Source organism: Hippopotamus amphibius, chromosome 8 (genome assembly GCF_030028045.1).
Source record: "Hippopotamus amphibius kiboko isolate mHipAmp2 chromosome 8, mHipAmp2.hap2, whole genome shotgun sequence".
NCBI lineage: Eukaryota > Metazoa > Chordata > Mammalia > Artiodactyla > Hippopotamidae > Hippopotamus > Hippopotamus amphibius.
The window spans coordinates 52,846,628-52,863,354 of record NC_080193.1 but is presented as its reverse complement, the minus strand read 5'-3'; the positions used below and the strand labels follow the sequence as shown (position 1 = coordinate 52,863,354).

At 42.0% G+C, this 16,727-nt stretch overlaps 1 protein-coding gene and 1 non-coding gene across 2 annotated transcripts in view; both read left to right on the top strand.

Moving 5' to 3' along the window:
• The window catches only part of TMEM163 (transmembrane protein 163), a 238,594-nt gene that overhangs the window by 73,855 nt on the left and 148,012 nt on the right, over positions 1-16,727 (top strand). The gene's annotated exons all lie outside the window — the stretch shown is intronic.
• TRNAW-CCA (transfer RNA tryptophan (anticodon CCA)) lies at positions 11,480-11,552 on the top strand. The gene has a single exon. It is a non-coding gene; the product is annotated as a tRNA-Trp (tRNA).

The window sequence follows — 16,727 nt, the reverse complement described above, 5'->3', positions numbered from 1 at the left end:
TTTATTTTTTAACTGTGTGTATGTATTGCATTTTTCCTAAAGAAAACTTAATAAACAAAACCTTGTAGTCACTTCTTATGAACTGGAGAAGCTAGTCTGAGTTTCTGAACCAGCTTTCTCTGAAAGCACCTTTAGATATGGCGCAGTGGGTGTTGCCAGTCTCGTTTTTAATCCTTTCCTTTGCATGGTCTTTGTTAGCCATCCTGAGCCCAGTGAAGAAAGAAAGGCACAGACCTCTCACCACTGGTCTGGTGGGTGTGGTGTGGGCACAGCCCCAATAGAATGGGCACGGGACCCCAGATCCTGCTGCATCGTGTTCTCACTTTAGTAACTGGATTGTGGGGATGTGTGGGAAGTCCCATGTGGGGAGCAGGGAGGAGGGTGGCTGGGGTGGCCAGAGTGATGATGGCAGAGTTGCCTGAGTCATGAGGCGGCAGGCCAGGTTAGCAGCACATACCTTCTGATATGGAGGTATATGGAGGTTTGGGGGATTTTAACAGCTGGCACTTTCTGCTCTCTCCCCTCTGAATGTCAACGCTAGGCATCCTTTCTGTGGCCTCTTTTTGTTGACCTGAGTGTGTGCTGTGCCCCCTTGGTCTTTTCCACGTGGGATACCCTTCCTGATCTCTGCCTTTGCAGACCCCGCCCACCCTTCAAGGCAGGCTGAGATCTTCCTTTCTGCTCACTCCTGACTATAGGTTATCATGCTCTGCTCTCTGAAGCTCTGAGCCTTTTATGCGTCTTGGTTTCCACATTTATCTCTTTCTCTCCCACATTTATCTCTTTTTCCCTTATCTTATCTCCCCTGCTAATGACGTGCTGATAAGACCAGAGTAATTCATCTTTGTATTCCCTCTGCCACTTGTGAGGCGGTTTCCCAGGACGCCTGTGGTGTTGAATGTTTGGTCTGGTCCCTCTAAGTAGAGTAATACTCCTCAGTCCAATGGTCTTGACTTCTTGTTTGGAAGATTTTGTCACTATGAGATGCCTCAAAGGGTACCTGGACTGATGGGGGATGGAAAAGGGATAGAGAGGGATTGCATTCTGCTCCTTTAGCAGGAAATTAGGGACGGCATTTCTGGGGTGTGGGTGGGGGGATGGGGGAGGCTCAGGGATGCACTGAACCCAGGGCTGGAAGAGCCCTCCACTGACCCGTGAGTGCAAGTCCCCGTCCCCAGGAAATAAGGTAGTAGTAGTTGTATTTTCTAGATCAGCCAAGGAAGCTTAGCAGAGAATCAGAGACTGAAGTTCTCTCAGTGTGAAATGTAGATGGACCTTCATAAAGGTTTTTCCTCATGTGTTTCTGTAACTTACAATGTTCCTTGAGAGCTTTTCATGTGTTTCAGCCAATCCTTTAGTCCCCCACCCCGCCCCGCCTCAAGAACTAAACTTGTGAAACCGGTGGTCACACTGGACATTCTGCTGGCTGGGATACTTTAAAATTTCATCTTACTTGTCTCCGTATATGTTTCTCATATCTCTGTTACCTTCTCTCAGCCTAGCAGCTAGAGTTAGAGGTTTAAGAATGTTTGCCTTGTTTGGGTTTATTCCATCTTTTATCACCGGGGTCGGCAAACCATGGCCTGGAGGCCAGGCACTGCCTGTTGCTGTGAGTACAGCTTTGCTGGGGACACGGCCACACCTCTTCACTTATGGATTGTCTGGGCTGCTTTCCCGACGCAAAGGCAGAGTTGAGTAGCTGTGAGAAGACCATATGGCCCTCAAACCTAAAATAGTTACTCTCTGGCACTTTTCAGAAGAAGTTTGCTGATCCCTGCAATATTGTGTTAAATTGTCACCCGTTCCCTCTCCCCACCCCCACTCCATGATGGTGTTTTCTTCTTGCTTGGTTCTTCTCCTGAGACCTGTGCTCAGTGCTGCCCTCCCCTGGCTGTCTGTGAGGAGGGGAACGAAGTCACTTGGAGGAGGGGTGGGAGGAGGTGTTGGATAGCTCTTGCTGCTGATACGGGACCAGGCACCAGGCTAAGTGCTTTCTGTGCTTAACCTCCCGCCACTTACATGTAGAGGATGGTGTCATCTTCATTTTACTGGGGAAGAGGAGACACCGAGCCGTTTAGCAACTTGCCGCAGGGCATGACGGGCAAGGGCCAAAGCCTGGTTATGCATCAAGGTCTGAGGTCTGTCTGACTGTGTCTCAGCTCCTGTGCTCTGCTGCTCCCTCCCTGAAGCCACACCCAGCCTGAGGCCCCACAGGCTGGTGTTTCAGCTTGCTGTTCTTGATCTTTTGGTGCGTTTGAACCTCTGCCTACAGTTGGCTCCCCTACCTCTTCCACTTGGAGATAGAACTTCTTTCCCAGCGTCTTTCCCTTGCCCTTCCTCTTGGTCTTGCATCTCAAACGTAGCCATTCCTTAAGACTCTTCTTTCTCAAAGGAACCTTCCTGTGCTGTTGGTGGGAATGTAAATTGGTGCAGCCACTATCGAGAACAGTATGGAGGTTCCTCAAAAAACTAAAAATAGAGCTACCACATGATCCAGCAATCCCACTCCTGGGCATAGATCCAGAGAAAACTATAATTTGAAAAGACGCATGCACCCCAGTGTTCATTGCAGCACTATTTACAGTAGCCAAGACATGGAAACAACCTAAATGTCCATCGACACATGAATGGATTAAGAAGATGTGGTGTGTGTGTGTGTGTGTGTATGAACACTACGCAGCCATAAAAGACAATGAAATAATGCCATTCGCAGCAACATGGATGGACCTGGAGATTGTCATACTAAGTGAAGTAAGTCAGAGAAAGACAAATATCATATGACATCGCTTCTATGTGGAATCTAAAAAAGTGATACAAATGAACTTAATTTACACAACAGAAACAGACTCACAGACATAGAAAACAAAGGGGAAAGGAGGGGAGGGGATAAATTAGGAGTTTATTATTAACATATACAGAGTACTCTATATAAAATAGATAACCAACAAGGACCTACTGTATAGCACAGAAAACTATACTCAATATTTTGCAATAACCTATAAGGGAAAAGAATATGAAAAAGAATATATATACACACACATATATATTGTACACCTATATATGTGTGTGTGTGTATGTATGTAACTGAATCACTGTGCTGTATGTCTGGAACTAAGATTGTAAATCAACTCTACTTCAGTAAAAAACAAGAGAGTCTTCTTTCTCACCCTTCTCTTAGGGACTTATCCATGGTTAAAGCTTGAAGAGCCAACATTCTACAGAAAACTCCAAACCTGGAACCTGGTTTTCTTTGTGAACTAAATCTTAGTCCTGATATTTCCCCAAAGCTCCACCCCTTCTTTCTAATGTCTTTTTGGACTTTCCTCAGATGTCCCCCTGAGATCACAAACTCATTTTCTTCCGTAGGATCAGTTCTTCCCCTGACTCCAGGGTTTCTATTCATGGCAGCATTGTTCTTCTGCTCACTGAGAGTCAAAAGGTAATGGTCAGGTTTCTCCTGATCCTTTTCCCTGAGAGCTTCTTGTGTCTGCATCATCTGGTGTGTTTGTCCCAGTGTGTCCCCTTCCTGCCACGTCAACCCCAGGCCAGCCCTCACAATGCCTTTTTTTTTTTTGGGGGGTGGTAATTTCCTTTTTATTTGAAGTATAGTTGATGTACGATATTATATAAGCTTTAGGTGTACAACATAGTGATTCACAATTTTTAAAGGTTATATTCCATTTATAGTTATTAAAAACATTGGATAACATTCCCTAAGTTGTACTATATATCCTTGTAACTTACTTATTTTATACATAGTAGTTTATACCTCCTAATCCTTTACCCTTATCTTTTTTTTTATTTTTTATTTTTTTTTATTTTTGGGGGTACACCAGTTTCAATCATCTGTTTTTATACACGTATCCCCGTATTCCCTCCCTTCCTTGACGCCCCCCCCACCGAGTCCCCCCCACCCTCCCCGCCCCAGTCCTCTAAGGCATCTTCCATCCTCGAATTGGACTCCCTTTGTTATACAACAACTTCCCACTGACTATTTTACAGTTGGTAGTATATATATGTCTGTGCTACTCTCTCGCTTCGTCTCAGTTTCCCCTTCACCCCCCGCCCCCTCCCATACCTCGAGTTCTCCAGTCCATTCTCTGTATCTGCATCCTTGTTCTTGTCACTGAGTTCATCAGTACCATTTTTAGATTCCGTATATGTGAGTTAGCATACAATATTTGTCCTTCTCTTTCTGACTTACTTCACTCTGTATGACAGATTGTAGTTCTATCCACCTCATTACATATAGCTCCATCTCATCCCTTTTTATAGCTGAGTAATATTCCATTGTATATATATGCCACATCTTCTGTATCCATTCATTTGTTGATGGGCATTTAGGTTGCTTCCATGTCCTGGCTATTGTAAAGAGTGCTGCAATCAACATTATGGTACAAGTTTCTTTTGGGATTATGGTTTTCTTTGGGTATATGCCCAGGAGTGGGATGACTGGATCATATGGTAGTTCTATTTGTAGTTTTTTAAGGAACCTCCAAATTGTTTTCCATAGTGGCTGTACCAACTTACAGTCCCACCAACAGTGCAGGAGAGTTCCCTTTTCTCTCACAATGCCTTTTGCTTACTCTGGTAGAATTGCCTTTTTCTAATTGTCCTTAGTGTTCCAGGCCAGGAATGATAGACTGCCTCGTGGTCCTCTCTCCTCTTGGCCAGACTGTGCTTCCGAAGCCTTCTCAGCACAGTCAGTAATGGCACTCCAGTCCATCCCTTCCCTGATTTATTTATGCAGTTATAGTGAAATAATTTCTTTCAAGTGCAGCATCATTTATATAACTGACCTGCTTAGAAGTTCAGTGGTTCCTCAGTAGTTAGGCAACGCAGTGGTCCCAATAACTGGTAACTTACTTCCCACCTCCATGCTATTCCTTCTTCCTAGAACGCCTTTCCCATCTTGCAAAGCCCATCTCAGTTGCTATTTCTTCTGTGGTTTCTCTGACTTCAAGCTAATGTGAGTTTTCTCCTTTCTGAGCCTCTATATTGCTTTGTTGGAACCCTTCTGTTTACTTAATTAATTAGTTTTTTGGGTGCGTTGGGTCTTCGTTGCTGCGTGCAGGCTTTCTCTAGTTGCGGAGAGCGGGGACTACTCTTTGTTGCGGTGCACGGGCTTCTCAGGGCAGTGGCTTCTCTTGTTGCGGAGCACAGGCTCTAGGCACATGGGCTTCAGTAGTTGTGGTACACAGAGCTCAGCAGTGGTGGCTCGTGGGCTCTAGAGCACAGGCTCAGTAGTTGTGGCACACGAGCTTAGTTGCTCCGTGGCATGTGGGATCTTCCCAGACCAGGAATCAAACCATCTTCCCTGCATTGGCAGGCGGATTCTTAACCACTGTGCCACCAGGGAAGTCCCAGAACCCTCTTATGGGACTTGTTCTTATGGAACTTGTGCCGTGGTGACTGGTGGATTTGTCTGACTGTCAGTTCAGTGCACTGCTAATGCACCGAAGCAGGGACTTTTCTCTGCTTAACTAATGTTGAAAGTGCTTAATAAATGTTTGTTGAATCAGTCCACATAGGAGCATAGGAGAAAAGTCATATGGTTGGCCATGAAATTTAACAGCTTCTCATCCCTGTATCCCTAATATACTATTAAGTTCCTCAAAATATGCCTTTGGTAACATTTATTTTATGTTTTAAAATATTATCGTGTTCAGTTTGTCCCAACACGAGCCAGTCCATAGTGACAGAACACAAAGGACCGAGGAGCAGCTCCCATGGCGTGTGCCCTGTCTTGGCCTCTGATTCAGCTCTGTGGCTTTGAGCCTGCCTGATGGCCTTCCTGGCCTTCAGTTTTCTCACGAGTAAACTGAGTGTGGATAAAGGTCATTTTCTGGTAGAGTAGCAGTACCAGGGGGTGGCTTTGTTTCCCGGGGGACATTTGGCAATATCTTGGGACATTTTTGGTAGTCCTTACCCAGGGATGTTGCTAAACTCCCTCACTGCACAAGGCAGTACCCAACAATTATTTGGTCCAAAAATGTCAATAGCGTCGAGGTTGAGAAACCCTAAGGTAGAGCATAATATGACTCGAAATCTTATTTTAATTAATTGAATGAGTATTACAAATCTGATATTTTAATTATAATTTAATCTAGTAGGAGACTGATTCTTTCTCTAAGAGGTGTTCTGAGAGGTAAGATTATTTTCATTTTCTTAATGTTTAGGCAGATAGGGATAATTAAATCATTATGGAGGCTTAAAATGTATGTAATTTAAAATCATATCCACCTTCATCACATTGGGTCAGTAATTCTCCGGGTTTCTATCTTACTATTAGAACATTTGAAAGAATTTGTAGGGAAGAAGTTCAAAAGAATGGGGAACCACATGTATGTGGGCTGAACATAGGCTTTAAATAACTGGAGGAATTAAAAGTGAAACTTTTCCCCCTCCTAATCCCCTAAGTATCACATTTACAGGTGTTATCTGGGGAAGTTCCTGAAGCCTGATGAGGGTGGGGCTGGGCAGTTTGAAAGCTGGACTATTTGCCATTCCTTGGAACCAGCAAATGCACCCAGTTAATAGTGCTTTACAATATGGAGAGTTTTGTTAAAAAACACTAGGGCCCGTCAAAGAAATAAAGCTGGTGTGAAGCTAGCAGGGCTGATCTCGTATATAAAGGTGGGTCCTGCACGTGTACAGCGTTTGTTCCCTTAGGGTGCCAGGAACCCAGTCTGCATCCCTTGCCAATTGCAGACACCAAAGGGGCGGGGTCCCCTCTTACCATGGATGTGTTTGGAGCAAGTTGGGAAGACAAGATCGTTTACTCTTACTTCTTCCCTTTCTCCATCCGTCTCTCCACAGATGAGCTTTGGAATGCTACCAGGTACAAGAAGAGAAAATGTAATTTAATTTATAGAGAATCACTGTTTTGGAATGAACTCAGAACCTCATTCTAAGAACTTAGTCTGAAGTTGGCACCGTTGCAGTGATATGCAAAAATATAAAAATAATTGAAATATATTGGAATGAAAATGAAAGTATTTACTAATGAAAAGGACTAGATGATTTGGTGTTCACACTTGTTTATACCACAGTGCCATCAACTGATGACAACGAGAGAGAACTCCAACTCTACGATTCCAGCAGAATTCTTGCAGTGTAGGAGGACACGTACAAAACCTGATTAGGGTGACTTAGCTGGATAGGAGGTTATTCTCCTCCTTTGAATCCAGAGGAAGGCAGTTCAGAATCCTGCCGGAAGCCCAGACCTTCTAGCTGTTGCTTCTCCATCCTTAGTACTATGAGAGTTTCATTATGTTCATAGGGTCGTTGTTTCACCCTCAGGCTTGGCATCCCACATGCCCGGCAGACAGAAGAGGGAAAAAGGTCTGAGAATGCTCTGCTCACACCTGATTGGCTGTTTCTGGTTCACATGACCACCTCTAGTCACAAAGGAGCCTGGGAATCAGCCAGCCTGCACCAGCGTATTGCTCTCCTACCAGAAGTGGGGTTCTCATGGCAAGGGATAAAAGAGAATGGATCTCGGAGAGGCGCAAGGAGTGCCTACTGCTCGGTGCTTTTGCCCATCATCCAACAGATCTTTGCAAAGATTGCAAACGCCTTCCTTTGTTGGCCTGGGAGAAATAGATGAGGGAAAAGAATTTTCCCCATGTTTCCCTGCTGCCTTTCTCTTTCACTGTCTGGTTGAAAGAGATTGTCTTGTATTTGATTCCTTTTTGTGGCCAGAAAGACTTTAGAGTTGTCCTTTGCTATGTACAGCATCGTTGTGCTATTTGATTTCCCTGCCAGGACTAAATTGTTCACTTCCCATGCTGGGGCATAAATCTAGCTAAAAGGCCTCTGAATACTGCTGTAGCCAGTGAGAGAGGCTACAGAACATGGGCACCTTTGAATTTAGAGAGGGGGGCATGAGCCCCGTTCTACTTTCATGTTAGTTAAGTATATGGTGAGATGTTCTGTTAGAGAAAGATGACCTGGCTCTCCAGGGTACCTGTGTTTCTGGAATTTTCTATTTATGAGTGGGTGGCACTTCTGTGGAAAGTGGTAAGCGGTGATGGCCACACAGCTTACTGTGTTGTTAGGCATAAGTATACATGCCTGTCCATATGTTTTATTGTTCTTTATTGTTCGCTCTGATTACTGAACAAGCTGTGTTTATTTTTGGCCCATGTCAACTGCCTGTGACAGTCAGAACCTCGAGGCGCACCTTGATTTATCTCTGGCCAACTGGAGACAGAGATCTGGTAAACCTCTTTCGGGTCTGCTTTTCCTCTTTTGCGGGGATGTCCTCCTCTGTGCCTTGAAGAGGCTCTGGGCTGCCATTAATCCACTTCTTTTAGGCTCTTGTTTGTACTTGGTTGCTGATTTTCCTTTTTCAACCAATTTTTCTTTTTCTCAAGTGTTTGACACTTAGCTGAGTGAGGCTGTCAAAATGTTTTCCTTCTGTCATTAGCATAGCCTGTCTTAGCTTGGTATTGTGTGTGTTTGTGGTGGGTTTTTGTTTAATCTGCCGAGCCACAGATTAACAGCCAGGCCTCCCCCTCTTCCCCTCACACATCTCCTGTACAGAACACAGATGCAAAAAAATATTAGTTTCAAAAAGCATTCTAGACATTTCACAGCGTTGTAGAGGACAGGCTGCCTGCTTCACAGACTGGAGGTAGTGTGTCTGCTGATGAAGGGTTGCCATGGCGACCGTGTGCAAGCTAAGGTGTCCTGGGCAGGGGGAAGGAGGGCCTGGATGTCAGACCCCCCCGTTCAATCCCTCAGAAACGTCTTATTTCTTACCTCACTCTTGGGGTAGCCATTCAACTCTCCAAGCGCACAATGGATGTGTGTGTGTGGAGATGGCTTTGTCAGCTGTGCCCTTATCTCAGTTATTTGTTTGTGTCTTTCTGTCACATTCCAGTATCAGGTGTTTCCCTCTCTTCCGGCATCTCTTTTTCTCTGCACAGCTCTGCATTGGAGATGAGGGACCTTATAAAGGAAATTCAGATATATTAAGACATCACTGACTTGAAAGTGCTGGAAATGAAAGGAATATTATTTAGAGGGCTTTTTCCTTTTTTTTTGAAATGGGCTGGTTGTGTGGCAGGTGCATTAGGAGTGATGATACTTTCCCTTTCTTTGGTACCTACTATTTTCTAGAAACTTATGTGTTGTCTCATTTGATCCTCATAGCAATTCCCAAACGTGTATAATTATTATTCTCACTTTATAGATGAGAAAAATAGGATCAGGGAGGTTAGGTAACTTGCCTAAGATCACACAGCAACTAAGTGACAGATGTGACTTAGTGTTGTAGGATGTTACTCAGTCAAGTACCATGAACAATCCTGCCATACAGCAGGCATGTAGAACATAGTTGCATGATTGAATTCATTTGCTACTGACGAGGTCCTCAGAGGGCTTGTGAATCCTGGTGTTGATGTATAATTCAACATTTCCTCTAATTAGAAACGTAGCTCATTGGTGTTTAGATGTAGCTGTTCCCATTAGTTTATATGTCCACCTGGAATGCCTGGTCAGCACTGATCAGTTTGTCCATCAGACACTTTCCTCATAAGTAGCAGATGTCAACTTTGAGCCAGCTTCCCTTGGAATCACAAATTCTGAATTGCTGTTCTCTTTATTAATGAGGCTTTGCTCCTGTGTGAAATCCATGCAAATAACTCTAAGTAATATACTAATGGAATTTTATCAGAAAACTTGATAGAGTGATACTGAAGTTTATTTAGAAAAGTAAATATGCAGAAATAACCCAGAGTTTGGACAGAGGTTGGTGAGGAAGGACTAATAGAACCAGAATTACAATGAAGTTTAAGTTGAAGACCTTAAACTAAAAGAGAATGGTGGAAGGCCTGATCAGTCAAAGAGAACAGAAAGACCAGAAACAGGCCGTGCCTCCAATGTATCTATAAAAACTGGGCATATGATGAGGCAGATCTCATAACTACCCAAAATTATTATAATGTTAATATATGCTTTTACATCAAAAACACAATACATGTGAAAGTTCAAAGTAAAAGTAACATCTTTTCTTCCTATAATCTCACTCCTAAGAAGAAGAGATTATTAATATATAATTTTTGATGTATATTACAAATGTACCTACAGATATGCACACATTTTGGGAGAGAGGCAGCATGGTGTATTGGTTAAGAATGTTGGCTTTTGATGTAAGACAGCCTAGTTTCAAATACTGGATGTGTGACCTTGGATGTGTTATTAAAACTCTGCGTGCCTCAGTTTTTCTCATCTTTAAATTAATGATACTAAAAGTGCTTACAGGGTTTTTGTGAGGATCAAGTGGCATGATAAAATCAAAACAAAGACTGGCACACATCATGGATATTCAGTGAAAGTTAGCTTTTAAAAAATGTAAGGTCATACCAATCATGTTTTGCAATGAACTGATCATTTACTGTAGGCATCTATTGTGAGTGGATACACATATATGTGTTTCATTCCATTGCATCAACTTATCAGGAGTCCTGTAGCGGGTGGGGGTTTTGAAGATCATCCTCAGGCTTGATGGTTCACTAGAAGGACTCACAAAACTCAGAAAAGATGTTATACTTGCAGTTATGGTTTATTACAGTGTAAGGATACGAACTGAAATTAGCAAAGGAAAGAGGCACATGCTAATGGGGAGAAGTCAAGAGAAACCAGGCGTAAGCTTCCAGATGTTCTCCCAGTGGAGTCCCAGGGATGCACTTAACTCTTCCAGCAATGATGTGTGACTACACACGTGAAGCATTGCCAAGCAGGGATATTCACCAAGCCTTGGTCTCCAGGCTATTTATCAGGAGTCAGTATGTTGGCCTGTGTGACTGGCCTCAGCTCACCACACTCTCCAGCTCTTCAGAGCAAAAGCAGCCATGTATCATGTTGGCATAAACCATCTGATGAAATTGGTCCCTCAGGCACACAGAATCACTCTTATCAGGCAGAATATTCTAAGGGCCCAGAGCTAACCAAGAGCGAGTCCTGAAGATGGGCCTTTCTTGGGAGTGTGCAGGGTTTGATCAATGCAGATCTGCTGAGTTAATCCTATTCCACATAGATAGGCATTTAGGAATTTTCTAGCATCTTGTGAGTATTGTGTATAAACAATACTTCAAGAAGTAGCTGTATACACATTGTAATGAACTACTGTGAGAGTTTTTGTAGTACAAATTCATAAAATTTAAATTGTTGTGTCAAAGAGCCTATAGAATTCAAGTTTTGACAGTTTTGTAGTATTGTCCCGAAGAAGGTTGCTCTAACACCCCCACCAAGAAAATCAGTGTTGGCATTTCTCCACATCCTCTCCTTTGTAATCTTTTCCAAACCAGTAGTGACATGTCAATTTAATTTGCATTGTTATTAGAGAGATTGTACATTTTTTTATATGTATACTGGCCATTTCTATTTTGAGTGTAAGTAGCATCTCAAATTCAAAGAGTAGTGTTGGGGCAGTTGGGTTAAATTTCTTTGAAAAAGAGTAGGTTTGAGGATTTCCCTGGTGGTCCAGTGGTTAAGACTCCAGGCTTCCAATGCAGGGGGCCCAGGTTTAATCCCTGGCTGGGGAACTAGATCCTGCATGCATGCCACAACTGAGAAGTCCACATGCTGCCACTAAAAAGATCCTGCAAGCAGCAATGAAAATCCCGTGTGTAGCAGCTAAGACCTGGCACAGCCAAAATAAATAAATACTAAAAGAAAAGAAAAGAAAAGAAAAGAAAAGAAAAGAAAGAGTAGGTTTCTGTTTCTCCTCATGTACACTAAAGTACATTTCAGATGAATTGCTTTTTCTGTAAAGGACCAAGTAGCTTTAGGCTCTGTTGTATATCTCTGTACTGTCTCTGTTGTATTATCCCTCTTTCTTCCCTCCCAAACAGCCAGTGGGCCATAAAAAATAAGTAGCAGGCCATAGTGTGCTGACCCCATACTTAATTTACTGTAAAAAATAAGTTGTCTGATTCTTACATGGTTTTTACCTGATTTTAGTGTGAGAATATTTTTATATCAAGTAAAACTCAAATATATACAATGCAAAAAGAAAGTGAAGAACTAGATATTTGTAAAATACATTTATAAGAGATATTAAAAAACTTAAGTCTTTTTTAAAAGTAATTAATTAATTAATTTATTTTATTGGCTGTGTTGGGTCTTTTTTGCTGTGTGTGGGCTTTCTTTAGTTGCAGTGAGTGGGGGCTACTTTTCGTTGTGGTGCATGGGCTCTTCATTGCCATGGCTTCTCTTGTTGTGGAGCATGGGCTCTAGGCGCGTGGGCTTCAGTAGTTGCAGCACATGGGCTCAATAGTTGTGGCTCACAGGCTCTAAAGCGCAGGCTCAACATCAACAGTTGTGGCGCACGGGCTTAGTTGCTCCGCGGCATATGGGATCTTCCTGGAGCAGGGATCGAACCCGTGTCTCCTGCATTGGCAGGTAGATTCTTAACCACTGTGCAACCTAGGAAGCCCTAGAAAGCTTAACAGTCTTAAAAGAAACATTTTCAAAAGCATAAGAAGAAAAGTCCTGTTATATTAGAAAATGGGCAAAGGACAACACCCGAGACAATTTCCAAGGAAGAAATAAAGGTTGTTAGTAAATATAACATCTAGAAAATAGTGTCACTGGAAAGGAAAGAAATACAAATTTTAGCATTAAGCTAACATTTCCCACCAAACTGGCAGTGATTGAATACAATGATAATATTTCATGATGGCAACAGTGGTGTGAAATGAGCACTCTAATATGCTGCTGGGGAGAATGTAAATAAAAGGTCTTTCCAGAGGGCAGTGTGCAAGGTTGGCTCAAGAGCCTTAATCAGGGGCTTAGATTCTTATATCTGAAAATAATTGCAGGTACGCTGGAAGATTTACACAGTGTAGTGTGTGTTTTAGCTTGGGCTTCTGTAACAAAATACCATAGACCAGGTGGCTTATCAACAACAGAAATTTATTTCTTACAGTTCTGGAGCTGGGAAGTCTGACAGCAGGGTGCAGGATGATTGGGTTCTGGTCAGGGTCCTCTTCTTGGTTGCAGTCAACTTCTTACTGTATCTTCACATGGTGGAGAGCAGAGAGGTGCAACCTCCAGCATCTCTTCTTATAAAGGCACTAATGCCATTCATGAGGGCTCCACCCTCAAGACCTGATTACCCCCAAAGGTCCCACCTGCTCATACTATCACATTGAGGGTTTCAAGATACGAATTTAGGGGGGAACACAAACATTCAGCCCTGTTAACATCTGTTTCAGCATAATAGCAGAATATTTAGAAACAACCTAACAGGGACCATAGGAGAGTGTGTGACTTACCCATAAGAGGGAACACTAAACATACATTAAAATTCACGTTCCTGAAGAGTGTTTTATTCCTAGGTGTGGTAGACAGAATAACACCCCCGCTACCCCCACCCCAAAGAAGTTCATCTCTGGAACCTGTGTATATGTTACTGCACATGGCCAAAGGCACTTTGCAGAATTAAGTGTGATTAAGGATACAGAGATGGGAAGATTATCTTGGATTTTCTGAGTGGGTCTAATGGAATCACAAAACTCCTTCTATGAGGGTGGCAGGAGGGCCAAGGTCAGAAAAGGGGATTTAATGACAGAAGTAGAGGTCAGAGTGATGTGAGGCCAGGAGCCAAGGAATGCAGGCCACTTTTAGAAGCTGGAAAGGCAAGGAAACATTATAGAGCCTCCAAATGGAATGCAGTCCTGCCAACACCTTGATTTTTGCTCACTTAGTTGCCCAGTGAGACTGATGATGACTTCTGACCTCTAGAGCTATAAAATAATAAATTTGTGTTGTTTTCAGCCACTAAATGTGTGGCAGTTTGTTACAGCAGCAATACGAAGGCAATACACTAGGCGAAAGCTCACGTTCTGTACCTGGGATGGGGAGACAGGATGTCATCGCAGTGAGATGTTTGGTGGGGTGAGATGCTCCCCCTGCAGCAGACTCCCTGATAAGCTGTTGAGCCTGTCTGCCAGAAGCATAAACTTGCCAGATTAGAAGAGTTTAGGCTGAATTTTGTCCTGTGTCAGAGTCTTTTTTTGTATCATTATTCAGGAATGACATATGAAATGATCTGTTTTTCAGTGGGTGATATTCTCAGCCATTTGGGACCTATTTGGCTTTTTTAAAATTATTTTTTAATTTTTTAATTTTTTTTAATGTGACGCTTTTATTAATTAATTTTTATTGGAGTATAGTTGATTTACAATGTGTTAGTTTCTGCTGTACAGCAAAGTGAATCAGTTATACATATATCCACTCTTTTTCAGATCCTATTCCCATGTAGGTCATTACAGAGTACTGAGTAGAGTTCCCTGTGCTACAAGTAGGTTCTTATTTGTTATCTTTGTTATATATAGTAGTGTGTATATGTTATATACAGTAGTGTGTGTATGTTATATACAGTAGTGTGCGTATGTTATATATAGTACTGTGTATGTTATATATAGTGGTGTGCATATGTTATATATAGTAGTGTGCATATGTTATATACAGTAGTGTGCGTATGTTATATACAGTAGTGTGCGTATGTTATATACAGTAGTGTGTTATGTTATATATAGTAGTGTGTGTATGTTATATATGGTACTGTGTATATGTTACATATAGTAGTGTGTATGTTAATCCTAATCTCCCAATTTATCCCTCTCCCCTTTCCCCCTTGGTAACCATAAATTTGTTTTCTACATCTGTGATTCTATTTCTGTTTTGTAAATAAGTTCATTTGTACCATTTTTTTAAATTCCGTATATAAGTGATATCATATGGTATTTGTCTTTCTCTGTCTGACTTACTTCACTCATATGACAATTTCTAGATCCATCCATGTTGCTGCAAGTGGCATTATTTCATTCTTTTCTATGGCTGAGTAATATTCCATTGTATATGTATACCACATTTTCTTTATCCATTCATCTGTTGATGGACATTTAGGTTGCTTCCATGTCCTGGCCATTGTAAGTAGTGCTGCAGTGAACATTGGGGTGCATATATCTTTTCGAATTATGGTTTTCTCCAGGTATGTGCCCAGGAGTGGGATTGCTGGATCATATGGTAGCTCTGTTTTTAGATTTTTAAGGAACCTCCATGGTGGCTATACCAATTTACATTCTCACCAACAGTGTAGGAGGGTTCCCTTTCCTTTTTGGCTTTTGAGCTAAGCTTAGCCTCAGCAAGGCCATATCTCATGTAAAGGAAAAGTCAGAATCACTCTCCAGGTATATCTGCTTCCAACCTCCCAATTTCCCTGTCGTGTTCTGTGACCCTGGCCCAGAACCACGTGTGGCTTTGTGATCACAGAGCCGCTCTCTCCCCCACTGAAGGGAAACACGTACGTGTAGCTGAGTTCTATCAAGAAATGGCTCTCTGTAGTTCTTGGCAAAAAAAAGACTGGTGACTGATTCTAGGTGGTGAGTTTAGGGGTGATTTCTATCTTCTTGGCTATGCTCTTGTGTTTTGTAAACTTTTGGCAGTGAGTGTGTATTGATTTCTTTAAATATAACAGTGTTTTTTTTTTTTAAAGAAAGTAGAGAAATCTCTATGTATACTTGATCCTTCTTTATATGTAACTCCTCTACCTGATGATGGTTTGCAGCAGTGAGCACCTCTCCAGTGTTAGCAGAATACAGATATTTATTTCCAGACCTGTCTTTATGTGTTGGTCCCAGATTACAAAGGTGATGGATAGTGGTGCCTGGGAATTCTTGTTTCTGAGCATTCATGGAAATAATATATAGACCAGGGATTGTCTGCTGTCTTCATTCAGTGATTTCCTTGCTTTAATGCCTTGATGTTGATTACAAAACTCCGCTTGTGGAGTGACATGTTTCTCTGTGTTCACTGACAAGAGTAAGTATTACTGTCAGTTGTCTTTTTGGTCTTGGGTGATTTTCTCTTTTTTATTGTAAAAGTGAAGCATGGAATAATGGGAAGAGCGCTAAACTCAGAGCCAGAAGGCCAGGATTCTTGCTGTAGGTAGGCTGGTTGCTAGTTAAACCAGACTTTACCTTTCTGGGTCCCATTTGGCTATATCCCTTTAATAAAATAGAGGAATTTGAATGTTGCGAACTTTCTGGTCTTTCCATGTCTAACATTCTAGAATTAGTTGAATCTAGTCCTCAGATGTGAATGCTGCTTTGTCAAAGTGTAAATGGAAGTCACAAGATGAATTTCGTATGGTCATCCCTTGCTATCCATGGCAGATTGGTTCTAGCCATGCACCCCCACCTCTACCCTCTGCAGAGAGCAAAATCTCTGGATGCTCAAGTCCCTTATGAAATGACATATTGTTTGCATATAACCTACACACATCCTCCCTTATACTTTGTCACCTCTAGACTACTTATGATACTTAATACAATCTAAATGCTATAAAATAGTTGCAAATACAATGTAAATGCTATGTAAATAGTTGCCAGCACGGCAAATTCAGTTTTGCTTTTTGGAACTTTCTGGAATTTTTTTTTGTTTTTTGAGTATTTTTGATCTAAGTTTGGTTGAATCTGCAGATGTATAACTAATGGATACTGAAAGCTGATTATATACTCCTGGGTACATAGACATAGGTGAGTGGCTGTCATCAGAATTTGTCTGAGGTCTGCATTGTTACATAAGAAAAAGAACACACAAAGCCAGTGTTGATGAGACGATGAAGTTTCTGTCCCTTTATGTTTTTTCTCTTTCTTCTGTTCTTTTTCACCACCATCAGAAATCTTCAGAAGAGAGAGAGAAAATAGCAT